A 27,016-nucleotide genomic window follows, 5' to 3' on the forward strand; every position below is an offset into this window, starting at 1 on the left:
GTTAGCAGTTTACAAATGTCTATAGTGATAACTATGAATTGGGATCTATTCATGTGGCTCTTGGTGAATACATACAAGATACATTTTAAATCCTACACATAAAAATAAAAGTTTTGTCTGTTTCTTTAGCTGATTAATGTAGTCTTGGTAGTATTCAGAGCAAGGGAGGAAAAAATAATGATCAGGAACTCTCCCTAATCTCTTAGGGAAGGCTATACTATTTTGTTTCATTTCGGATAAGGAACAAAAATAACCTATTTTTCATTGGACACTTTAAAGAAAATGAACAGGAAAAAGCAGGAAATAAAATATCACAAATTATTCAAAAACCAAGTATTTAAAAATGTAGTGCCGATGGGTTTTTAAAATGTTAGAAACTATTTGCAAAGTTTAAATACCTTGTATACAGTTACATCATTCTTAAACTGCTGACATAAGTAACTGAATTATACTTTGTAAGTTCATATTACTAAGAATCTGTTTTGATTTACATAGCTCATAAAATTGAAATATTAATTCTATACAATGATAAACTCAAATTTTGGATATGATAACAATATAATACATATATGGATGGTTTCCAGATTGAATTTAAATCTGTATCAAATTTGCAATTATTTTAGACATCAAAGCATACTCCCAGAAATCAACTAGAGATTCTTTCATTGAAGGGATCCAGTGAATTTTCCAGAAAGAGCAATGTAATGTCCTTGGAATAATTATATGTAAATGCTAATTCAATATACCAAAAAAGAAAAATGTTTTGGTAAAATTTATTAAGTATTAATAGATTGAAATGGGAATTCATTTGTTAATATTTGTTTCATTCTAGCTTAAACTTTTACAGAATTGTTGAGCTTTATGACATTGCTAAGTATGAAAGAATTATTGTAAGGTGTCAAACACATTGCCTTCAAATTTACATCTGCCTTAGGCATAACTAACTGAATAGAATAACAGAGTTGGAAGGGACCTTGGAGGTCTTCTAGTCCAACCAGGGGTGGGATATGACAGGGTTAACTACTGGTTTGGGATTTACGAGCTTCCCTGCCCGCTGTGAGCCGTGCGCCTGTTAATCGTCATTAGCACACTGTGTGCGGAGAAGCAGCCTTTGAAACAGCCCTCTTTTCTTGTTTTTTTAACTGCAGCTGTGCCTCGTTCAGGAAATAAAGATCAGGTAAGAGCCTGGGTGGGTGGGTGGGCAAAAACATCAGCAGACATAGAACCGGTTCTATGCTGCTCTTCAGGGCTACCGGTTCTACAGAGGTGGACAGAACCGGTAGAAATCCACCCCTGAGTCCAACCCATAGCTCAGGCAAGAAACCCTATACCATTTCAGACAAATGTTTGTCCAATCTCTGCTTAAAAACTTGCAGTGTTGGAGCATTCACAAATTCCGGAGGTAAGTTATTTCACTGATTAATTGTTCTAACAAAAGTAATTTTTCCTTACTTCTAAGTTGTTGTCTCCTTGATTAGTTTCCATCCATTGCTTCTTGTACTGCCTTCAGGTGCTTTGAAGAATATCTTGACTCCCACTTCTTTGTGGCAACCCCTGAGATATTGGAGCACTGATATCATGTCACCTCTAGTCCTTCTTTTCATTGAACTAGACATACCAATTCCAGCAACCATACTATATATGTTTTAACCTCCAGTTCTCTATTAGGCAATAATAATACTGTCAAATATTTATTGCAAAAATGTATACAGAAGAATAAATGTACAAGTATTACAAGAGTTACATGTGTCAATTTGGAACCAGTATTGTGACAGTAATGTTTTTTTTAGATCAAACAACTTATGATTTTGAGTTTATTTTTGATTTAGTTTATTTTAATAGAGAGACACGTTGCTCTGATGTAATATTTTTTTTCAGGGATTTATGGATATTTTTCTTTGTGTTTGTAAGTTACCAAGCAGGGAAAGTTTAGATTGTTCTCAGCGTTATATATAGTGCAGCAGTGCTTTGTTGAGAATTCCTCAGTAGATGGATTTGATGAATAAATGTTATGTAAACAGTGATTTTTTTAAAGCAGAATTAATCTACCAAATTGAAAATAATGTCATTTTCTTAATTTTGCTTCGCTTTAGACATTTAAGGATGGATACTTATGAAGTCTTTGGAGTTCTCCTTCTTTTGGTTGCTTCAGTGAACATTCAACGCTGTCGGTGAGTTTGGGATTAAAGTGAAAACCATCGACCGTTGATTGTACCCTCCAGCTAACCATCCTCCTCATTACTCAGAATTTCATTGAAGACAGCCATAAAGCAAACACTCAAGATGATTTGTTTGTGTTTTCCCTTGCAGAATTTAACTTAGATCCACAAAAAAGGTCACAATCAACATTCATTGCTGTCGGTGGGTTTAACTTTGTGGACAAGCTCACTGAACAATGAATGCAACTGTGGCCCCACTTTTTACAATCCCAGCCAAGAATCCCAGCCATTGCTTTTGAATGTAGCACCTGAAGTGGATGTCTCTAACACAAAGCTTTGGATCAAGATACTGAGTTACTTTCCAGCTGTATGTTTAAAATATTTGTTTCTGTTTTATTTATCTGACAAAGTTACTGAGTCAGGAAATGCAAAATACTATCTGGCATTTCATCATGATATAGCAAAAAAGTATGTTCTTTTCCTCTACTCATGGTTAGCTGGATTACAGATTTTCTAAATAAGAAAAGAAAACATGTCAAATTGAGGGATAAAATGAATGTATCCAACTTTGGTATCCTTATAGACAAATGATTATTGCTAAAATCAACTTTCTGTTTTTGTTTCTTGCAAAAAGTCCAAAAGTGGTTTCCAAGAAGAAATAAATTTTGTTAAAATATTTTATTTAATCAAGACTGTCAATTTAGCCATCTCTATCAATTCCACCAGCTTCTACCATTCTTCCATTGAAGATATTTGTAAATCTTTCCACCTTCACCATATAAATGACTCCTTGTCATTATCATATATAAAAAACAAAATTCCATAAAATATTTTTAACTTGTTTGTCTGTCAAGCCCAAAAGAAAAGCTTCTGATTTCAATTATACATTGATTTTTAAAATCTTCTGTATCAAAATACATACCTGATCCCAATATTTTCTATGTTTGTTACATGTCCAAAGATGAAAAAATATTCCCTCAGGTTGATTATATTTCTGACAAATAGTTGAAATTCTGTTATACAATTTTACAATTTATCTGGTGTCATATATCAACCATACATCATTTTATAAAAATTATCTTTAAGATTGTAATTCAATGTAAATCTCATCCTTTCATTCTCTCATTGGTCCAACTGTATATTATATCCCAATGTACAGTATATCTTTAACTTGTAAGGCTAGTATTTCCATTTTTAGTAAAAGTTTGTACATCTCAACAATCATATGATCATCTTTTGTACAGAGCTCTGCAACAAACTCAGTTTTACCCTTTTCTTTTCTTTTTTTAAATAAACTTTATTAATTTTACTTTTTTTAAAAAAAAGACAACAACACAGCTATAAATTATATACAACAAAGAGACGCACCAGTCTTGGCGTAAGCCAAGAGGGAAAGAAAGGAAAGTTTGAGAGAGGAAAGAGGGAAAGGGAAGAGAAGGGGGAAAAGTGGGGAAAACAAAGGTAGGAAAGACAATTATAATAAAACCATATTTTGTGACTGTCAGTAAGGTCTTTTCTTCTTCAAAGCTATCGTCGGCCTTAGTCTTCTTAGCGGTGAACTATCTTTGATTAAGCCAAATATACAAAGGATTCCAATTGCTAGAATAAATTGAAGATTCTTTATTTTTTAATGCTTGGGTTAGATTGTCCATTTCTGCACATTGTAAAATTTTCTGAATGACCATAAGTTCAGTGGGGATGGAAGGTAGTTTCCAGCACTGGGCAAATGCCAGTCTGGCCGCGGTTAAGATATGGATTGTAATATACTTTGATTTTTTGGATATTCGTTTATCAAAAATTCCTAGAAGGAAGGACTCCGGTTTGTACTCAATCTGTTCCATGGTTATTTCCTCTAGCCAGTGCCTAATTTTTTGCCAATACTTCTGGGTTTCCTTGCATGACCACCACATGTGGAAGAAGGTACCTTCTATGTTTTGACATTTCCAACACTTGGGGCTCGTGTTGGGGTGCATCTTGGCCAATCTCGAAGGAGGCAGGTGCCATCTATAAAACATTTTATATAAGTTTTCTTTATAAGCTGCTGATTTCGTGATCTTAATGTTCCTGTTCCAGACCTTTTCCCATTCTGCTAGGGTAATGCTCCGACCCACATTTCTGCTCCACGCAATCATATTTCCCTTGACAATTTCTTGTTCCAGTTCTGTTTCTAATAAATATTTGTAAAATTTAGATATTTTTTTTTACTTGGTCCTAATAGAATTTTGTCTAGAGTCTGTAATTTATTGTAGATTCCAAATTCTTTAATGTCTTGTTTGTATTTACTATGAATTTGAAGGTACACCCACTGATCAATTATAAATCCTCGTTCTTGTAATTCTTGTCGTGTTTTTTAACTTTCCTTGTAGGTCTAATAAATTTTCATACTTAATCATTTTGGTTATATCCAAATTATTAGGGTGTACTATCGCTTCCATTGGAGACAGCCAAATCGGTATTTTTAGATAAAGTTTTTTACGTACTTTTTCCAATTAGTTAATAAAGCGTCCCTAATAAGATGCCTATGGAAATATGATTGCCTGGGTTTCCCTGATTCCCACAGAAAGGCATGCCATCCTTTCTGCATATCGTGGCCTTCTAATACTAGTGTTCTTTTGTTGGTTAGGTTTACCCAATCCTTTATCCATAGTAAGGTGGCTGCCGTATGGTATATTTCCCAGTTTGGCAAGGCTAACCCTCCTCTGCTTTTCAAATCTTGTAAGGCTTTTTACGTTAATCCTAGCTTTTTCCCCTGCCAAATGAAATTCAATGTTATCTTGTTTAGTTCCATAAAAAAATTTTATTTAGTTTGATTGGAATTGTCTGGAATAAATATAGAAATTTTGGCAGAATATTCATCTTAATCAAAGCAATCCTGCCCAATAAGGAAAGTTGTAACTTGCTCCAGAAATCCAAGTCTTTCTTAGATTGTTGAAGAAGTTTGTCATAATTATTTTCTTTTAACGATTTACTTTGTGGAGTTAGCCAAATTCCTAAGTATTTAATTTTTTTGTCACCTGTATTCCATTGTTGTCTCTAGCTTTTTATTCTGGTCTCCTGTTAAATTTTTAGTCATTAATTTTGTTTTTCCCCTGTTTATTTTAAATCCCGACTTCTCCAAATCGTTCTAGTTCTTCTAATAAGTTGTGTCCTTTTTCTATAGGCTCCTCCAGAAAAAAACCAAATCATCAGTGAAAGCCTGTAGTTTATATTCTTCTGATTTGATCCTCAGACCTCTAATTCTCAAATTTTGCCTAATGTACGTCAGAAGAGATTCTAGGCGAATATGAAAAGCAGAGGGAGAGAGGGCAACCCTGTCTTACCCCTTTTCTATTTTTATCGGGCCAGTTTGTTCCCCATTTATTAGAATGTTTGCCTGTTGAGTGTGGTAAATTGTTGTGATGACATTTTCAAATCTGGTGCCAAGATTCATATTATATATTTTTTGAATTAAGAAATGCCAATTTAAATTGTCGAATGCTTTTTCAGCATCCAAGAACATAAATGCAAATTGTTTTTCCGGTGGGCTTCATAGTATTCTGAAATGTCTATCACTGTTCTTAAATTATTCTTAATTTGTCGAAATGGAGAAATCCATTTTGATCTTCATGGATATAAGTGTTTAAAACCTGTTTTAATCTATTAGCTATTATAGAAGAGAATAATTTGTAATCTGCATTCAGGAGCGAAATTGGTCTATAATTATTAATAAGTCTGTGGTCTAGGTCCTCCTTCGGGATCAGCGAAATTAAGGCTCCCTCCACGAGTCCGGCATCTTGGCTGCTAAGAGTACCTCATTAAAAACATCCAGCATCAGTGGTCCAATTTGTTCTATGATAATTTTGTAAAGTTCTACCGGTATCCCATCCGGTCCAGGTGCTTTATTGTTACTTTGCTTCTCTATTGCTGACTTCAGTTCGGACCATGTTATTTTTTGATTTAATAATTCTATCTCTTCCTCTCCAATTGCTTTATCATTCGATTCCTCCAGGTATTTCATTATTTTATCCTCAGAGACTTCTTCTTTTTTGTATAATTTTCGAAGTAATTAAAAGTAATCTCTTTTTTCTTCTCTATCTCCTCCTGCATATTGCCCCCTCATCCATTAATTGGTGTATCAATCTTTTTCTTTCGTTTTCTTAAGTTTGTGGGCTAACCATCTCCTGGTTTGTTTGCATGCTCAAAGTAGATTTGTTTAGTCATTTTCAGACTAATCTCCAATTTTTCTTGTTCCAGTAAATTTAATTTGTGTTTAGTTGTTATTAACTGGTTCTGTATTCTTTGGTTTTTGGGGTTCTTTTGTAATTGGATTTCTAAATCTTTAATTTCTTGTTGTAGATTACTTTGTTGGGCATACTTTCTTTTATTTCTCATAGCATTGTAAGAGATTGTTATTCCTCTTATAAATGCCTTAAATGTGTCCCATATATTTTGTTTGAAGTTAGATCATTATTATTTTCCTTTAAGAAGAAGTTCAGTTCTTCTTTCAGTTTATTAATATATTCTTCTTCTTTTGTTAAATGAGTGTTAAAAGTCCATCTTTTCTTTGGTTTTCCTCTACCTCTCCAGGTTATTTGAATTGGATTGTGGTCAGCCCAGTCATTTGGTAAGATTTCGCTATCTTTGATTTCATTAATCAATTCACCGTTTATCCAAGCCATATCTATTCTTGTCCAAATTTTGTGCGGGTTAGAATAATAAGTAAACTGTTCTTTTTGGGATTTAATTTTCTCCAGATATCTACCAGATTCATTTCATTCAACATATCCTTACATGGCTTAGAAAATTCTCTATTCCCTTTTTGTTCTTACTCCTATTACTATGATCCTTCCGGTAGTCAGCAATAGAGTTAAAATCGCCAATCAGAATAATATTACCATTTTCAATTCTGTTATTTTTTGATGGAGATGTTTAAAAATTTACCTTGATCATCATTTGGGGCATAGATTACTACCAGTAAGAGTGTAATGCCATTAATCGAGATTTGTACTACCAGCGTTCTTCCTTCAGGGTCCGCCCAGATTAACTCCGCTTTTAAGTCATCTCTCACATAGATTGCGATGCCTTTCTTTTTGTGTTTATCTGCTGGTGCTGTAAATAATTTTCCCAGTTTCGGACACTCTAGGAATTTCTCCTCACTTTTCCTAACGTGTGTTTCTTGTATGCAAATTATATCAACATTTTGTTTTATTAGTTTGGTTAGAGTCCTTTTCCTTTTAGCTCTTGAATTTAGGCCGTTTATATTAATGGAAAGAATTTTCTTTCCTTCGTCCATTTACTTAAGTCTGCCTCGCTTTTTGTCTCGTAACTCACGGCTCTCTTCTTGTGGTTGATATGGAGTTGTTTCTTCTCTTTTCGATGTAAGTTGTCTTTCCCTTGAATTTGGACAAATCCTTCTTCTTTGTTCCTATGGCGGTTTGATCCTCCTGCATATTTCTTTGGATTTTCTCCCTAGTGAGTTGATCCTCCGTGGTTGTTAGCTGTTCTAGGAAGTTTTGTGCTTGTTCAATTGAGTCTATTTTAATTTTTCTTCCTTCCACGATATTAGCATCCCTTCTGGGATTAGCCATTTAAATGAGATTTCGTTTTATTTAAGTAATTAGCTAAAAATTTATATTCTTGCCTCATGGCCCTCACTTTACTTGGAATCTGCTTAAGAATTATAATCTCTTTGCCCTTATATAATATTCTCTCATCTCTGGCCTTTCTATATATTAGGTCTCTCATGCATCTTCTTGAAAACGGATATGGATCTCCCTTGGGCAATTGTGACGCCTTGCATAGCTGGTATTCACCCTATAGATTTCATCAAATTCCTTGAGTAATTCATCTTTCTTTTTCTACTAGTTCAGCCAACAAACCTGCCATTAATTGTTCTAATTCTTCATTTTTGGATTCCTCCACATTTTGGAACCTTAAGTATGCAGCTGCTCTGTCCATCTCAAGTTGGACCAAGGAATCTTCCATTTCTTTATTAACATTTTTGAAATCTTCCTCAGTCTTTTCTAGGTTCCTCTCCACTTGTTCCGTCCTGTTCTCTATTTCTTTTATTTTTAATTCAGTTCTTTCCATGACCAATTGCATTGTCCCAACCCTATCTTCAACTCTCTGTATATCTGCTCTCATCTCCTCTTTTAATTTACCCATTTCTTCCTTCAGTTCGCTAATATCTGCTCTGGTCTCATTATGATTCCTAATCATAATCTCCTGCATTCTAGACATCAATTCTGCATTGATTCTTGCAGGGATAATAATGTCACTTGTAAGTTGGCATTCGTAACAGTTGGTTGTTTTTCTCCTTTCAAGGTCTCTTCTATAGTTTTCTGCGTTGTTGGGGAGGCAGATGCCAGAGTTGTCAACAAGGTCTGATTGTTCTTCCTTCCTGTTTTCAGGGCCGTGGTTGTTGTGGAAGTCATCTCTGCTAAGATTTGTTTTTGCAATTGGACAATGTTAAGAATATTATCCCAAATCACCATTCGATGTAATAGCCCTTTAAGTGTGATTACAAATCTATTTGCTATGCTTACACCCCAGATACTTTTAGCTCTCTTTCTTTGGCCCAATCTATCATTCAGGCAAATTAAATTCCAATTCAATAGAGTGTTATCAGTTACTATACAATACTATACAATAGGTGCTATACAATAGAATGAAATCAAATATTATGTATTATGTATTATTCTCTATATTAAATTCAAATACCAGAGTTAATTGTATTTTACCCTAGTAAATCATACTTGTTTAAAGCATACAACCAACTCTAGAATTTCTCACTCTATATATACTTTGTCCTATAGTATATATAAATATTTAAGATTCCATTCTATCTGAGACAACCCTATTAACAGTCCTTAAGATTTTTATATATCCAAGAGAGTCTAATCTGTAAACCCTAATACCTGTAACAAGCAGTTTGGCTTTATACTTTTATCCTTGTATTTTTAACTATTATAAAAAAAAAAGAAAGACCAGAGAGAAAGGGAGAGAGAGAAAGAGTGCCAGAGGAAAGGGGTCTTTCCAATTATAGGAAATCACTAAGCACGTATCTGTAGGATTAGTTCCATAGAAAAACAAGTCTGAGTTAGGGCTGGCGTTTAGTCTTTTAGTCTCTCCTCCTGGGCGCACCAAGGAAGCAGGGGAGGAAGTGCTGACTAATTGCTGATCAGCGATCAGTCTTGGCCAGGCTTCCGTCTGTCTTCTCCTTCTTCTTCCCTCCTCTTCTCCCCTCTGCCAGCAACCGCCAATCCACCGTCACTTTGGGTATCCGCCTCAGATTAATCACTTTAAAAATCAGTTTTTGTAGACAATAATGCTAAGAGGAAAGGATCTTGCATATAAAAGTCAGTGCGACGTTTTCCGGCTCTCCACCTCTCGCTCTGCCCTCCTTCACAGCCAAAATCCAAAATCCTCTCCTAGTCTTCCAGCCTTCTCAAGCACTGATCCTGGATGGCAATCCACTTCCGAGTTTCTTAAATTCCCACCGCCTTTTCTCTCCTCAGCAAGGCTCCAATCCACACTTTCACTCTGAGTGTCGAGCCACCTAAACGCGTTTATCCCCATTCACTTTTCAAACTGCTTTTCTAGCCGCTTGTCTCCAGCTTCCCCCTGTTACTCACAATGAAACAGGAGAATCGGACCGATCACTCTCACGGCTTTGTAATCCTTCTGCCCTTTCCGCTCAGACCCTTCAGACTGTCACTTTTTGCTTCCAGTTCAGTGGCAGACGGACTTTGGAGCTGCCATTAGCTGGCAGCTGGCTCAATCGCGCTGGTCTCAGAGGCTCTTCCTTCGTTGCTGGGAGTTGCCTTCCCCAAACAGCAACCGGGGGTCCTCTATTCTGACACAGCTCTACGGGTTTCGTGTATCCACTGGGATCCCTCCAACGCGAGAAGAGGTTTTCGAAGCCCCAGCTGGGCTTCTCCACCTCTGGACGTCCCTGTCCTGCCACCGGAAGTCCAGTTTTACCCTTTTCAAATTCATAATCCTTATTCAACGTAATTCTTTCTCTTAGCTGAATGTAAGGAAACCAATGGCATATAAAACCTTCCAGCTCCCAGTTTTCCCTTGTTTTAAGAATAACACTCATTGGGAAAATTTTTGCAAATCATATAACTTCACCATTTTCATTTAATTATCCTCCCACTCCAAAAAACACTAAAAACACACAACTATCAAGAGACAATTTTGCCTTACACCTATTCCAAATTCTCAATATGGCACATCTAATATGACTTTTGAAAGCTACATTCACTTTAAGTTTGTTGTACCACAGATAATCATGCCATTCAAATCTTAATTAATGGTCTTCCAATATCCAAAACCCTCCTATTTGTTAAAGTCACTACTAAAGTCACCACTCTTTCACCCAAACTAAACAGTAAGTAAGTAAGTATATTTAATTCTCGGTTTCTAAAATAATTTAGAAATACCTTTTTGACATTGTTTAAAAGTTGTAAATATAGTTATTGTCTGAATGAAAATATTTTTGTAAAGCATTCATTTTAATCACAGAAATTATTCCCAATGACAGTTATAATTTTTCCCTTTTCACCATATCTTTTTTTACCTTTATTCCATAATTTAACATAGTTTTTTTGAAACAACGTACCCCCCCAAGTATTTTTACCCTTTTCATCAATTTAAACCCAGATTTCTTCAACAAAACATCTTGATGTTGTGTAATTATACTTTTAACTTGTTTTCTGCTTATCTCTGAACCTGATAACATGCCAAAATCTTTCATTTTTTTTCTTTGAATGATACTGATTTTCAGAAGCCCCTTTCAATTAGGATTTTAGCCAGGATATAGTATTAAGATGGCTTGAACATCTTGATGAACTAAGGTGATGAACATGGGAGCTTTGGTGTGCATAGTGAATGTTCAGCTTTATGGTAAAGCCTTCTTTGGGACAGATGTACACAAATGAGTTCTGAAAAAACAGAAAGGAAAATATTTAGTACCTTGGAATTATGGAATCTCCATATTCCACTATGACAAAAGATTATTTAAATTCTGTTCTATAATTACATCCTTTTTGAAATTCACAGATCAACTTACATGTACTAGGCATCAAAAGTTTGCATCTGCATATTATTATTCTAATTTCTATTGAATATTTTGTTTCAATAATATAGATTCCTCATTTTCCAACAGCCTGTTTCTTTTTCATTAGACTATTGACAACAATATACCCTTGCGAAAAGACTTTTTTTCTTTAAAAAAACCCATGAGATCTTTTTGTTCTTGTAAGATTCAAAGCAATACTTTCCAAGTGAATATAACAAATTAGCACACAAGATAGTTAATTTCAGAACATAACACATATGATTTTAATTACCACAAAAATAACCTACTATACACTCATGCAGTTGCAATTATTTTTAATTATGTCTTTTTTATCATAGTAAAGGAATCAAAGACAGGCACTGAGACAGCTTTAAAAAATGAATATTTGCATAGCTAAGTGAATGTTATCTAAGTGAATATCAGATTGAAATACTGATACTTCACAATAGTTCAATTTCTAGGAAAATTCTGGGCATAAAGATAGTTATGAATTTAAAAGTGTATTAAAAAGAATGTGTATTTTTGCTTTATTCTGTTGTTTTATTTGACCAACTAAATATTTAAAATATTACCTTTTCAAGTGGTTTATGTCTCAAGCTGCACAGTATTTCCTGCAATATATGATAATATTAAAATGAAATACTCATTATTGTGGAACAAAGGAAAGGGACAACCTGTCCTTAGAGCTGCTGGGGAAAGTGTTTACGGTTTCTCAACCATTTTTTTTTTTTTACTTACTCTGCCAGAGGACTCAGCAGCAATTGTCATTTGCACAGTGGGTACTTCAGCAAGGGACGTACTAGCTATATGCAGACTAACTGCAGGTCAGAGGACCTTTGGAGAGTTCAGGTTATCCCTGAAGCAGCAAAATATATTCAGAATCTGTGCCAAATGCAATGCCTGCTTTGAAGCCATCTCCATTTTGTGCTGGGGGGCGGGACAGGATTATTTTTTGATCGTAAAATAAAGTAAGTAATTGAGAGATAATGTTCACAGTATGAAAAAAGTTTGAAAAGTGGACCCTGAACAAGATGGCAGATACTGAATTTCAGCTTAAACTCCACACGTAGGTTTGTGGCATTTAAACCCATGGGTCCACAGTAACGTCAGAATAACATAATAATCCCAGATTTAAATCTTTAGAGGAAGTTACGGAAAAGAAATTTGCCAAAGGTGTGAACTTTAGTGGAGGTTAAAAGAGGTGACAATCCAGGAAAGGCTTCTGATTGATACAGCAATATTGTGGGAGGCATGCATATTTTCTTGGGTCTTTGCTCATATGAAATTAAAGTTTGAATCCCTAGCACTGCATAACAGAATGAGCTCCTGTTACTTGTCCCAGCTTCTGCCAACCTAGCAGTACAAAGCATGTAAAAATGCAAATAGAAAAATAGGGACCACTTTGGTGGGAAGGTAACAGCGTTCCATGTGCCTTTAGCATTTAGTCATGCCAGCCACCACAGAAATGTCTTTGGACAGCGCTGGCTCTTTGCCTTTGTAACGGAGATGAGCACCGGCCCCTAGAGCTGGAAATGACTAGCAAGTATGAATAAGGGGAACCTTTACCTTTATAATACCATAATGCATCTAAAAGAGAAGGGGCTTATGCTACAATGCCATGACACCGTTTTTTGCCTTCTGGTTCCCATTGTTCATTCTGCAAATTCCATTGCTTCATCTATGTTATAATGATAGCAACAAAGTATAAGGTATACAAAAATGCAATTAGCAAATTCAACTTTCAGTTTTATATAAATACTAACCTTTCAGTGTTACATATTAACAAACCATATTTTCTCAACAGTTAAAAATATGAACTGCCTGCCTAAAATGGTTTGAAGGTTGCATCATTTACAAAGCAATATAAGAAACTTGTGTCAGAGTTTTCTCAAAAAGATGTTCAAAATGAGGAAATCCAGAAAGAGCAAAGGCACTACAGCATCTAAGTAGCAATGCTTGGGTTGAATTAATTGCCAAGAAGGTAAATTAAGGTTAATGTTATGCTCTGCAAATTTTATAAAGTGCTGCAACAGAGCCTAATATAGAAGCACATTCTAAAATTCTCAGTTAATTTATAAGCCAAGCTAAATAATTAAAAAAAGCTTGGAAGTGAAGAAAATTCACATTTTATGTTGTACTCTGCATGAAAGTTTCAAAGGACAGTTCTGCAAAATAAAGTTTAGTACTAATAATTTACTGAAAATAGAAACGGATAAAAAAGTTTTTACAATATAACAGCTTCAAAATGCATCTTGCATTAATAATATTTACTGTATTTTGTTCCAGTTCTGTAAGGATATTCTGGATTCTCTATTTAATCTTTGCTTCCTTTATCTCAACGTTTACATTTACCAACTGAGAAATCATTTAGAAAGTATATACTGAGATTAAAAAAAATATCAGAATACAACTTTAAAAACTCATGATCCTAGAGCAAGGGGCTTCAAACTTGGCTAGTTTAAGACTTGTGGACTTCAACTTCCAGAATTCCTGAGCTAACACGATGAGGTAGAATTCTGCGAGTTGAAGTCCACTAGTCTTACAGCTGTCAAGTTTGAAGATCCCTGAGCTAGAAATTAAATAGTGGGGACCAGATGAGTACAGAAAGTCCTTGACTTACAATTACAATTAAGCCCAAACCTTCAGTTGCTGAGATATTTATTAAGAGAGTTTTGCCTCATTTTATGACCTTTCTTGCTATGGTTGTTAAGTGAATCACTGCAGTTAAGTTAGTAACATGGTTGTTAAGTGAATATGACTTCCCCATTGGCTTTGCTTGTCAGAAGGTCGCAAAACCCTGGGACACTGCAACTATCAAATATGAGTCAGTTGCCAAGCATCTGTGTTTTGTTTTGATCACGTGACCAGGGAATGCTATAATGGTTGTGTGAAAAACAGTCATAAGTCACTTTTTTCAGTGCCATTGTAACAGAATGGTCACTAAACGAATGGTTGTAAATTGAGGACTACCTGTATTTGTTTCCCTAAGATGGAAAACACCAAAAGTGGTTAATATCTCAAAATTCACCTTTAGAAATGATTTCAGAAGTGCTCAAAACGTTCACAGAAATTACAGCAACTGAATTCCATCCATTTTGAGTTAAAAGGTTTTTATATTGGGTAAGATGCTAATACTGTCAGAACCTGGACAGTCAGAATTGCATGCAGTTTGTTAAAAAGGATAATCTATGATAAAGCAGCAGTGAAAATCTCAGGGCCTACCATGGCTGTTGGAGCCACTTCAGCTCGAAACACATGAGTGAAGTGACATTAGCTTATGAGAAAGTGAGGCGTAGCAACTTCAGTGTGCCATTGTGCTTAGAAGCAAGACATGCATCCAAACCTCAAATGAAGTTAAATGTCCCTTGGAGGACTAATACCAGCCTCAAGTCTACATTTGGATATGAGACTAGTTAGGATAGGATCTGATCCCTTTTTGGAGAAAGGCCATGATATAAAATCTCACTAAAATCTTCACAACTAAGAGACTTACAGCAGCCAACAATTAATTCATCAAGTCAGTGTCACAGATCGATGTGTACTACCCACTATTTTTTGAGAAAGAGGACACAACTGTGGGAGTTTCACATTCCATAAAAAATTATTTTTAATGAATTTTCTAGGACTATGCTCTCCAGGAATTATTCAGATAAAAAGTATTATATTGCTCGGTATCTTTAACATCTAAAAGCCAGTAACTTGCTAGACTTCTCATCACATTTCCAGGATTGTTTCCTAATACAACTCAATAAAAATTCTATTTTGAAAAAATGAAACTTTTTCATTCCTACTCACTTAGACTCTATGACTTGTACTTTCCCTATTACCAAATTCAAAGCACACACAAAAAATGAAGCTACCTAACTAGCTCCTTGCTAATTTTGTTCCTTTTTATGCTATTCGTGTTTTCTTTAATACACACTTCCTTGACAAATGTTACTTGCCTGGAGAAGTGGGAGGGGACATAGGCTTGTACCTTTAAAGGTTCTTAATTGTATTTATTTCTGATTTATTTCAAGTAGACCTCTTTAACTATGGAAAGCAGTCCTTACAACATTGCTGAATGAAGTGAGAATATTTCACCCTGAAGTAAATACACCGGGGAATTCAACGGAAGCAAAGAGAGGGAGTGACAAAATCCTGACATTGCCAATAACAGCCTTGTCAAAATTACAGTCTTGCAGCCATTAATTTCTCCCAACTTGTCTTTATAATGAAGCTTGAACATTCTCTGTAGAAGCCCATGACTGAGACGAGAGTTGAGACTGAGCCAGATTTTGTGCCTTGGATGCCAACATTCACATTTTTAGACATATAAACCAATAAAGCTAAAAAAAGAAACATCCATGTCAGCGCTACCTTTTTTACCCAAGCTGGAAAAGATTCAGTAACAAAAAAGCCCAAGTTCCAACCTTACGAAAAGCTTTGTCAAAGGAAAAAGAATTATCTTGAGTTAATTTACCATTTAGAGGAAAGAAAAAGGCAGATATCCCAAGGCTAAATTAAGTACTTTAAAATCATCCCCCCCCAATATTATAATGAAAAGGGAAGGAAGGGAAAGGAACTACAAATCTCATCACTTCTGGCTACAGGACATGGCACAGGTGGTTGCCCCAAATGTCAATAACACCATCTGATGTGTAAATCACTTTAATTATCAAGTACAATCAGTGCTAATTGATGCATTTCTGCTGAAATAAGGCACACTCCTACAGAATAATTTTAACCTTATCTTAGCTACCTCTAGCTATATGAACAATTGCAGGTCTTGAGTAGCTCCAAAAGATAGTTAAAAACACACCAAACATCAGTTGAGGTTTGGTTAGTACCACTTAAGGCAGGGGTCAGCAACCCGCAGCTCTGGAACCGCGTGTGGCTCTTTCTCCCCTCTGCTGCAGCTCCCTGTCGCTCAAAATATGCATCATAACTGCCAATGTGTGACACCCGCTGGCATGTGATTTATTGAGGAGGATGGCACACAGAAGCAGACAGCATTTTTCTTTTGCTGCAGGTGGATAATTTAAATTTGGCTTTTTGTTTCATAAATACTATAGTTTTTTATACATAACATAAAGGTTTAAAAAAACTGATATATGCAGTGTTATCTTCATTTTAGATGCCAAAAGGGTTTTGAGGCTCCCCGTGTTTTCTGTGGGAAACAGGTCCAAATGGCTCTTTGGGTGTTTAAGGTTCCCAATCCCTGACTTAGGGTCACCCGGGGCCTTAACCCTGGCTTAGAAAGAAAATAAAGTCTCCATGTTCACATACTACATTATTGTAATTCATATAAGGTAAAGAAGGGGCCTAACTACAATGTGTAGATACTTAACCATGATTTATTCCATTAATTTTGTGTGTCACACTGATCACACAAAATGGGTTTGCATGTGCCAGGCTGACTTTGGTTGTAGCCCAGTGTGTCATATGAATATAGTCTAAGGATAACATGCAATTAAACCTTAATACTGAAAATGAGTACAAATGACATTCAGATGTCAAAGCTTTTTATCAGGTTAAAGGAAATAGTATACTATGTCTTGCTAGTGAGAGAAGCATCTGATATAAATACTCAGAACCAGTGGTTCAGTATGAGTTTTGTATGCACAATGTTTGTAACTCACCTACTGCAAGCCATGTGTGTAAAACAGCTGCCGTGGGGCAATCGGCTGTGCTGCATGAAGCAGCTGAGCTTGAAAAGCAGGAAATAAAGGTAATAATAGAGCCAGGGCAGGTGGGAGGCCGAATAGCTGATCATCAGAGTAAACCGGTTCACTCACAGATGATCATCAGAGCTACCTGTTCAGTCAAACTGGGCCAAATTGGTAGAATATCACCACTGCTCAGAACTTGTCTTTCTTTACCTGGTCAAGGGAGAAAATATATAAATATATATAAACAGAATTTCTAGGCCTCAATTAAAAAAGTAAAACATTCTATGCAGCTGATTCTGTATTATTATTATACACAAAAATGACAGTATACACAGCAGACGAGATAACCATGCTGGGTTTCATATCACAAATCACTAGTCGAACACTTCCCAAGTGTTTAGGACTGCGTGATGTATCGACGGATTATGCCAGCAGATCCCAGTAAGGCGGCCTTCTGCAGCTGACCAATGGTGCTCTTGTTAGTGCCAACTGCTTTCAAGTGCTTGCCTAGGTCTTTAGGCACAACACCCAGTGTGCCGAGTGCCACTGGAACCACCTGCACTGGTTTATGCCAGCGTCTCTGCAGTTCAATTCTCAAGTCCTCATATCTGGTGACTTTTTCAAGTTGTTTCTTGTCGATTCTGCACCAGGTATGGCAATGTCGATGATCCACACTTTTTTCTTCTCCACCATCGTGATATCTGGGGTATTGTGTTCCAGAACTTTGTCAATCTGCATTCGGAAGTCCCACAGTAGTTTTGCATGCTCATTTTTGACCACTTTTTCAGGCTTTTGATTCCACCATTATTATCACCATTATTATTATTATTATTATTATTATTATTATTATTATTATTATTATTTCTATAAACACATGATTGTGTGAACAGTGTGGTTCCAGGGTATTTTACATTTTAAAACAAACATGACAATAATTTCACATTGGTATTATTGGCTTTCTTACATATTTTGATATTAATACATATTATCAATCATAATTACTCAACATGTCCATATACTATTTTATATTGATCTCTGTATTCTTAACATCCCTGCTTTTGTTATAAATTCTGTATTAATAGTCATATTTGCAATATTTAATTAATTTTGTATTTCAAATAGCCATTCCTAAATTCATGTTTATTCATAACAGCAACACACTTAAAACATGGCAATTGTTCATTGCCCTAGGTTTGTATCATTTTTTTTATTCATTTGTTATAGAACTTAGAACATAGGAAGTCATGGTAGCTCGCTTACCATGACTGATAAGATGTATGAGAATAACCATACTTAGTCAAAAGGAAGATAACCCAGAATTTTTCATTCCATCCCTACTGCTATATCCCATCTACCAAGGAAAGCTAATATTCTTTATTTCTATTACTTTAATTTCTCAGTGAATTGAAGGTTAGTCTTCCATTTCAAATAGGGTTTCCATAACTGGATATAAAAATCTGGATGACCATAAGTACTATAAATAGATACACAAGCTGGCACGTGAGATCTAGATCTCAGTGAAGACCAGTCATCTATCACAATAACTTTAATCACTGTTCATTTTGATCCAAACCGATTCAGATAAACCATTTCCTCAAGAATCCTCGGTAGGTAATTACCTGATGGAACAGAGAAAGGCTCTGCTATTTTTTAAGATGTTCTCTAGTGAAATGGTGAAACTCCAGTGTCTCTCATTATTATCAGTAATGGATAAGCTTCTGGGAACTTGGAATCCAACTACATCTGAGAAACTCTCTAATAAACCTCTGTAATAAATTACAGTTGAATAGATGTTTTGCAAAGCAACTGTTAATCAGCCAGGCATATGGCAGGCTACTGTATAGAAATGCATATTTTCAAGAAAAAACAGTATTTCACAACAAACAGAATTTTAAGAACTGCCGTAATTTTCCTGTAACTGCTGCTTTTTCAGCTTAAGTGAACTTGGAATTTTGGGTTCTCTACTGTTTATCTCTTTTCATTTATTTTTTTTTGGTTTCCTTTTGGCTGCATGCAATTTGGCTTCCTATTTATAGTTTGTATGTCTCTGAAAACATTAAATTAACTTTTGGATGGAGGTTGTGTTTAGATTTTGGTATACAGGGACATTAAATAAATGCCTTGGAATTTAATTCAGATTTATCCCCATAATAGGGTAAAGGGGGTTATGTATTCTTTTACAAAATACAAAATACTCCAAAAATAAAAAACAGTTTTTTCATCTTTCAGAGTAATATTAGAAATAAAACTGAGGCCTACAACAAACAATTACACCTTTGGTTTTCATGTCATTTTACATCATTGTATAATTAGCCATGCTCAGAAGCTTGCCTCAATCTGTTACTTTGATAATTAAATTTTTTACATTTAAAAATTCTGATGCAAGGCACAGTTAATGGAGATTCATGACCTACTGCATCATTACTGATTGGATTACAAATCAGCCTTACCCATAACTCCAGGTCAACTACGTATGTCCCAACATTGCTTCAGAATGGAAATCCTTTCATAACCATGTCATAGTTGGCGTGGTAGTACTCCCAAATGTCAAAAGATTTGAGTTGCAACTGCAGCGAAAACACCACAAAACTATTTCCCCAGCTTTTTCTTCTCATCTTCTTCTGAATCAGTTAACCTGAAGAATTAATCCAGCAGCCAGAAGTCCCATACATCCCCTATACCAGTTATCACTGGGTGGAAATGGCTCAAGAGAAATATTTTGGAGGAGTAAGAAAAGTGTATAATTGACTTTTTTTTCCCCCTGCTGAACTGGAATAGATAGATCAAGTATATAGTGAAACTATACATATATTCCTGATACAAGAGATATCGTAGTGTGTAAAAAAGGAAAGAGATAAAAGCTGACCACCCGTACTCTGCTAGACCATTTTAGACAATAATTATCTTTCAGAGGAACACTGAAGTATATCTAAAGTAGTCAGAATGATTGCTGAAAGAGTTTAGATCAGGGGTGTCAAATTCCATTTCACTGAGGGTTACATCAGGGTTGTGTTTGACCTTGGGGAGCCAGCTCTGGTGTAGCTAAGGTGGGCATGGCCAGTTCAACATCTCTTGTGTCAAGGGCATTTCTGGAGACCCAAGCCCTCTGACAACGAAACGGATTCTCAAGCTTCATTTCCAGCTGCAACAGCCTCCTGCAACCCTCTGCCATCGAAAACAAGAGCTCGGGGGCTGCACACAGCCGTTGTCACCAGCAGATGCACCATGGGCTGATCCTTCACTGTTTCCAGGGAGGCCCTGTGAACCAGTTCTAAGCATGCCATGGGCCTTGAGTTTGACACCCCTGGTGTAGATGAATCATTTTTCTATAAATTGCAATGTGGAGCAATATAAGGTCGTACATACTAAGAAGGTGTTTCACATTTTTCTATTATTACTTTAATGTGTAAGGGCATTTTCTTTTTAGTCCTATGCTAGCTGCCCTAAATCACAATATATGAATTGAATGACCATATAATTACCATGAATAAACTAGGCAAGCAAATTAAGACTCTAGGGCCATTAGAAAAAACAAACTCAAATCCTGCATGAGAAGATAATGGAAGGAAATGTTTATATATCAGTAACAGATTTTAGGGGTTTTAAACTGAAGTCCTTCTTGAGTTTGGTCGGTGAGATTAATTGGATTTTAATTAGAGATGTGGGAAACTGGGATCATCTATGTAGAAGGGGTGCACTTTATCATGTCCCTATTCTTGTGGCTGAAGTAAAATATATCTTAACACTTCAGATTGACAGTATAGGATGAAGTGATCAGTGTTTGCTTATCTATGCAAGCACGTGTGTGTGCTACTTCTCAGTTAAACTTTCCTTACCGTCTTCCACCCTCCAATGCAATCTACTCCAATAGGTAAAACTATATTGATAGACAAGGATAGGAAAAGGGTATTCACAATACTGGCCTCATTGTACAAACTGCTTTTACTCAAGAGTCCTAATTAGTAACTTGCCACAGCCAACTTGGCATGGCCAACTCACCTCAGGACAACTCGCCATGGGACAAGAGTTACACTAATATTGAAGAAATAGTGGAATAGAATCATTAAAGAAGGGATGCCAAAGGAGGGACAAAATAAAATGTGAAAGACAAAAATTAAAATATTTTTAACATTATTTCAAATAATTGAATTGAATTGTCCCACAGTGAACTGTTCCATGGTGAGTTGGCCTTGGTGGCTCAAGTTGGCCCATTTCGGCTCACTCTGGGGTACCCAAGCCTTTTCCATAGCCAAGTAGCCATTTGTCAATCCCCTCCACGCACAAGATTTCTTTGTGGAGAATGGAGTTGTGCTTAGCTATTCTAAGGCAAGTCATAGTAATGATGACCCAGCTTGACATTAAAAAAAAATACACAAATATAAAGTAAACAAAGGGAGGAGAGGAGTGATACAGAAAAATCCTGGGTGCTTTCTGAGCTTGGTTGTTTGCTTGCAGATGTTTTATGACTAGGTTAATATCTTCATGTTAGTTGTTACCTAGTCAGGAATCGAACCACCTGCAAACAAGCTCAGAGAGCACCAAGTACTCCTCAGTTCAACCCTGTGATACATATTTCTATTGGTACAAAAGGATTCAATTATAATTGGGTTGATGATGGCAGAGGAAGAAATTCAGTCCTAGGCACGTCTTAAAACTATATCTACTTAAATTTCCTCATTATGCCATTATGTGCTACCTCCAGTGGTGGGATTCAAATAATTTAACAACTGGTTCTCCGCCCTAATGATTTCTTTCAGCAACCAGTTCAGCAAACTGCTCAGAAAGTTAACAGCTGGTTCTCCCAAAGTGGTGCGAACTGGCTGAATCCCACCACTGGCTACCTCTCAAAAGACAGAGAATGACAGGTATCTACTAAAAAAAATAAACAATAGGAGCTGTCTCCAATTGTGTAGATTAAAGATGGGTCCTGCATTCAAAAGGTTAGAAGATCACGAAAACTCTCTTTTCATGCAAATCAATATTTTGGTGTGATAGTTCTTCTGCACTTCAAGTGTATTCCAGAAACGTCTGGAAGATGCAAGAGTATCTGTGGAAGCATAATGTGAATTTCCTTCAATATTCAACATGCAAAGGATTTCCTGAAAATACTGAATTCTGCTGAGGCATAGCAGCCGTTGCTTCAAGATACAGGCAATATTCCTATGCTGAAACCAGTGAGAATTTTGAAACCAACACGCAACGCCAGTTTATTCATCCCAGACAAATTTATGGTATCGCATCTGTTTCAAATGCCACAAGAAAGGGAGATCTCTTGTGTAGATTCAGTACTCACACAGCCTACAGCAGGTGCTGTTGGGGCTATCATTGTAAAGGTTTCAGTTAATACATTTCTCCACTTTCATTGCAGGAAAACAGAGAGGTTGTTGTGCCAATCCTGAGAGCTTTCACATCCTAACCTCTCTATGTGGCTCAAGCTGTGCAGATCACAGAAAAGAGGCAAAAGTTGTGCAGAGGAGAGCATTTTCTGCTCTAATAACTGTCTTTGTTAGTGCTCAGACAAAAGAGAAAGATAAGAGAAAGAGAAATGTTAAGTCATTTTTTAAAAATGACAGACAGGTGCTGCCTTTCAGCTTTTTTAAAAAAATAGTCAATTACTGAGATCACCAAGTGAGACAACAAAAAGAATTAGAACTTGCAACCCAGAGGAAAAGTTTTATTAGCCTATCTAATGTCATGTGTTCGGCCATATATGAAAGGCCATCAATTGTTTGCACATGGGAAAAATGTTGAATTCTGATCCCAATTATGAAAGCTATTTGAAGATCACATACTTGGCCTGAATAATGAAGAAGTACTGCATAGGCCTAGCACACAAACACACGCACAAAGAGAGAGCATGTGTGCTCTGAGCATTTAAATTTGTTATATAAACGGTATTATGCTGCTCCATAGTATTAACTTTGGAAGAGAAATGTTTCAGTTTGTCCTGACATTAAAAGCTACTGAGCTCTCAAGGGCATGTGCTAAATGTTTGTTCCGTTTACACAGCTAAATACACTTCTATGTATATGCAAGAAGTGGAACTTTCCTCACTAGCATCATTAGGAGAGGTGAAGAATGATCCTGTGGGGAGAAATCATGGTTTTAGTATCAATGTATTTTCCTGTTCAAGCACTGATACACAATAAATTAAATTTATAACCATCTTTGATCAGCTAAAGCAGCTGGAATTTGCCTTTAATTCCCCTTGAACTGGAAACACCAAGTTTTACATAACTATGTGCTAATTACCTATGACATTTGGCCCAGCAGATTTTCCCTATAGAAAAACCTTTTAATTACTCTGCAAATCTACCATATAGGAATTTGGAACAGGATTCTGTTTACAGTGTTGGAATTTCTCTCTAATTATTTGCATCTGATCTAATTTTAGCAGCTTAGAGAGTTATAGTCAAATATATAAGGCCATTTTGGAGAGTTTGCTTTATAAAAAAAACCTTGTTGAAATTAAAAGGTTACATCCTGATCAAATGACTATAAAGTGTTTCCCATCAATGTCCCTGAAAGAAGCTCAGATATTGTTGTGAGTCCAGAAAATGTCAATCATGCCTTTCATATATGTGACACTTCTTTTGGCATAGCTATATTGGAAGCATTTATACTTCCCTTCAGTTCATGGTTGATTTATTTATATATATTTAATATGCTGCCCATTTCACTGTCAAGTAACTCTGAGCAGCTTACAAATTTCATTTAAAAAAAAGATACAAAACATTCAAATGTTAAATATTAAAATAGAGGTTAAATAAGTTTAAAAACTAGAATACTATGGAGTAGAGGTAGGATCTTCTTCCTATTGCAATAGACATCTCCAACATGGAATGCCCTCATCAGGATCCCAGACCAATTGGCAGATTCAATTTTTGAGGCTCTTATGGAAGGCCAAGAGGTGGGGTCAGAATCCACCTTCTGCTACAATGAGTGGGGAAGGCCAGTTCCATTGGGGTGAGATGGTTCCTGAAGTGGTCTGGACCATAAACACCTTGAATTGGACTCATAAGCGGACTTGCAAATCAGTGCAGTTCAGGGATCTTGGGATACCTTACGGACTTCTAGAACTGACATAATGTACATAGCCTACTCTGAAAATCCACATGGCTGCATTCTGTATCAGGTGTAACTTTCAAATACTCTTAAGAGTATCCTTGTATAAAGGGCACTGTAGTTGTCCAAATGTGAGATAACTGGGACATGAATGATTTAATTAATAATTAAGAAAATATAATATCAGTAAAGATTGATTTAAAGAATAAGTTATAAAATCCAAATGAATATTAATTAAATACTTAAATAATTTAATGTCATATATTAATGTATACTTAATTCATTCTTAGCAAATAAATCCTTGTGGCTTTAAATCCATTTAAGTTGCCCTTGTGCAGGGGTTCCTTAGCTTTTTACCATCATACCTTGCTTTAGTGTAATCCTAATGTACACAACCTAGCCTGAAAATCCAAATGAATGCAAACAATCAATGAAAACAATACAATGAAATATTGGGAAAGGTGGATTTATTGTAACAATGTGTAATTAAAAGGTTCTTTATAGTTCCCCTGGATTTCATCTATTCCATCCCAAGGGAGATATATGGTACCTTGTAGTTGAGAAACCTTGCCCTCATGCAATGATGTCCAACCTTGACAACTTTAAAACCTTCAACTCCCAGAATTCCCCAGCCAGTGATATTCCTCTCACAGATGAGGCCAGCTTGTAAAACTCTCTTCACATACAACTTTGGAATGGCTCTCTTCAGATTTGTTTTAAAGATTACTTTTATCCTTCAGTTTCCTCTTTCGGAACTTGGTTTTTAAGAAGGTCATTCAAATATTTTTAAAGTTTAAAGTTGTCTAGGCATTATTAGTTAGTACTTAGATGCTATGTTTTGTGGTTGATATTACTGTGATTTGGTTGATTTATATTTTTAATCAACATGTTTTTCCAGGACTGAAGGGTTATAATTATAGTTGTTGTTGTTTTTTCCAAACTTGGGTTACATGGTTGGTTAAATGTTGAACAGAAAGTTATGTGAACTTCAGCTCAGTTCAAAAAAATTGAGTTAATTGAATATCTCATAGTTATTAAACTGTTGTGAAACATTTTGTGAGAATATAGCTTCTGAGATGTCTGCAGCATTTCCAAGCATAATGTAACCTCATCTTGGCCAAATTAATTAGCTGAAATAATTTTTTAATGGTTAAATACTATAAAAAGCAAAACGCTTTGCATTTTTTCTCAGCATAACTTTTCTTCAGTTTCTCCGAAACAGTCTGGGAAAAGAACGAGAAGAATGGCAGACATTTGTTTTTTTAAAGAAAAGAAATCCTAGAAAAGAAAAGAGATCCTAGGAGTAAAATTTGGAGTAAGATAGCAATGTTCTTAAATGCAGAAATATCATATTGACAATAAAGGGATTTGTCGTCAAGACCATGGTTTTCTCAGTGGTAACATAGATCATAAAGGATTACTAAAGGAAAAAAATAATGCCATTTTGTGGTACTGGAGAAAATCTTTATGGTGCTGAGAATACCTTGAATTACAAGAATAATTCTTCTTCTTCTTCTCTTCCTCCTGTCCCTGAAGTTTTGTTTTTTTTGTTTTTGACAAGATTTTAGAATGGTTTGTCACTACCTCCTTCCAGGACTAAGAAAAAAGGATTGGCCCAAAGTCACCCAGCTGGTAATTTACCAGTCTAGCAAAAACCCTATTGAGCCATCTGCATCAGGGTATTAAAAACAATGGCTGATATGGTTTTCCCATATAACTTTTAAAACAAGCTTACTGTTGTTAGAGTTCGGATCCTTATACTGGAGACATAAAGTCCTTGAAGCAATTTTTCACACATTTCCATTACAGTTACCCACTACCAGGGGCGGGCGGAGGGAAGAAAAAGAAAAAAAAGCAAGCAGTTAGTTTTCAAGAATGGTGCCTGAGTGTCTCAGAAGCTGCTCATACATTGCATGTTAGCAGACAGCAAGACTACTAAAAAGTAAAGTGGGGGAACTTGCTTTTTTAAAATCACTTTCATCTCTGAATACCTAAGTTACTCACCAACCAGTGTATCTTTATGAATTACTCCAACACAGCAGGAAATACGATTAAAGCCACTGCATTCCAGGCCATAAATCAAAAATTGCCTACTTGTTAGTCATAACTGTACAAACTCTATATTTTATAAGGAATGCAATTAAAGATACAAACATATGTCTAAGATTACCAGAGATTTTACTATAAAACCTATTAACGGAGTCTTCAACTCCCTCAAGAGACATTTGCTTAAAGAATCAGCATATTTTGCCTTGTTTAAGAAAATGTACCAATTATATATGTTCCCAAAATAAAAGGTAAAGTTGTTAAAGTTCTCATCTAGGATAAAATGCTGGATTCTGCATGTAATGTAAAGCGTGCTTTGTGTCTAGTGTACATAATATTTTCTGTGTGGTGTGAAATTTCTATTTCTTGTTTTTATAGTTTCTATCTTCTGTACTAGCTCTATACCTGTGCATCACTATGAAACTATGTGATCGAGCTTAGTTTTGGGGGGAGGAAAATAAGGGGGAGGAAATGTGGCTCTGCCTACCAGCATCCATGTCAGTGTGTGAGAGAGTTGGGGGCTGTTTGGAAACTGAAGCAGTATATTTGCTGTGTGAGCAAGAAGGAGACAGCAAGGAGCCTGGGCGTGGCTTGGCTCAACTGTTCTGTACTAAAGCTGGTTGCTGCTGTGAAACTAAAACTGAAACTCCTCTCCTCTGCTTGTGTTTTGCATTTGGAACAGATTTCTTTATGGGTGGGGAGGGAATCATGTCCCCACATTTTACATTTTCAATGTATGTGTCATTTTTTATTCAGATTGAATATTCAAGGCAATGTGAGTCTCCAAAATGATAAAATGTAAAATATCTTTTGCAGGCTTTCAGCACCTGTTTGCATCCTAGAACCTCTCTGGAATATGCTGAATATTTTTTTTACCTTATTTTGACATTTAGGGAATGTATAGGACTTTTAAGTAGCAAAATGATGCCTTGGGGCAGTGTTTTTTAAACTTGGTAACTTTTAAGATGTGTGATGTTCAACTCATGCTGGTTGGGGAATTCTGGGAGTTGGTTGAAGTCCACACATTAAAG

General features: G+C 35.9%; 2 long non-coding RNA genes across 2 annotated transcripts in view; both read left to right on the forward strand.

Annotated features, from left to right (window-relative positions):
- Positions 1-27,016, forward strand: part of LOC113436178 (uncharacterized) — a 301,149-nt gene that overhangs the window by 102,528 nt on the left and 171,605 nt on the right. The window lies entirely within an intron of this gene.
- Positions 10,119-18,952, forward strand: LOC148126197 (uncharacterized). Its single transcript, XR_015742943.1, has 2 exons — positions 10,119-14,452; positions 14,489-18,952. It is a non-coding gene; the product is annotated as an uncharacterized LOC148126197 (long non-coding RNA).

This window comes from Pseudonaja textilis, chromosome 3, assembly GCF_049901715.1.
Source record: "Pseudonaja textilis isolate UNSWEBS1 chromosome 3, rPseTex1.2, whole genome shotgun sequence".
In the NCBI taxonomy this organism is placed as follows: domain Eukaryota; kingdom Metazoa; phylum Chordata; class Lepidosauria; order Squamata; family Elapidae; genus Pseudonaja; species Pseudonaja textilis.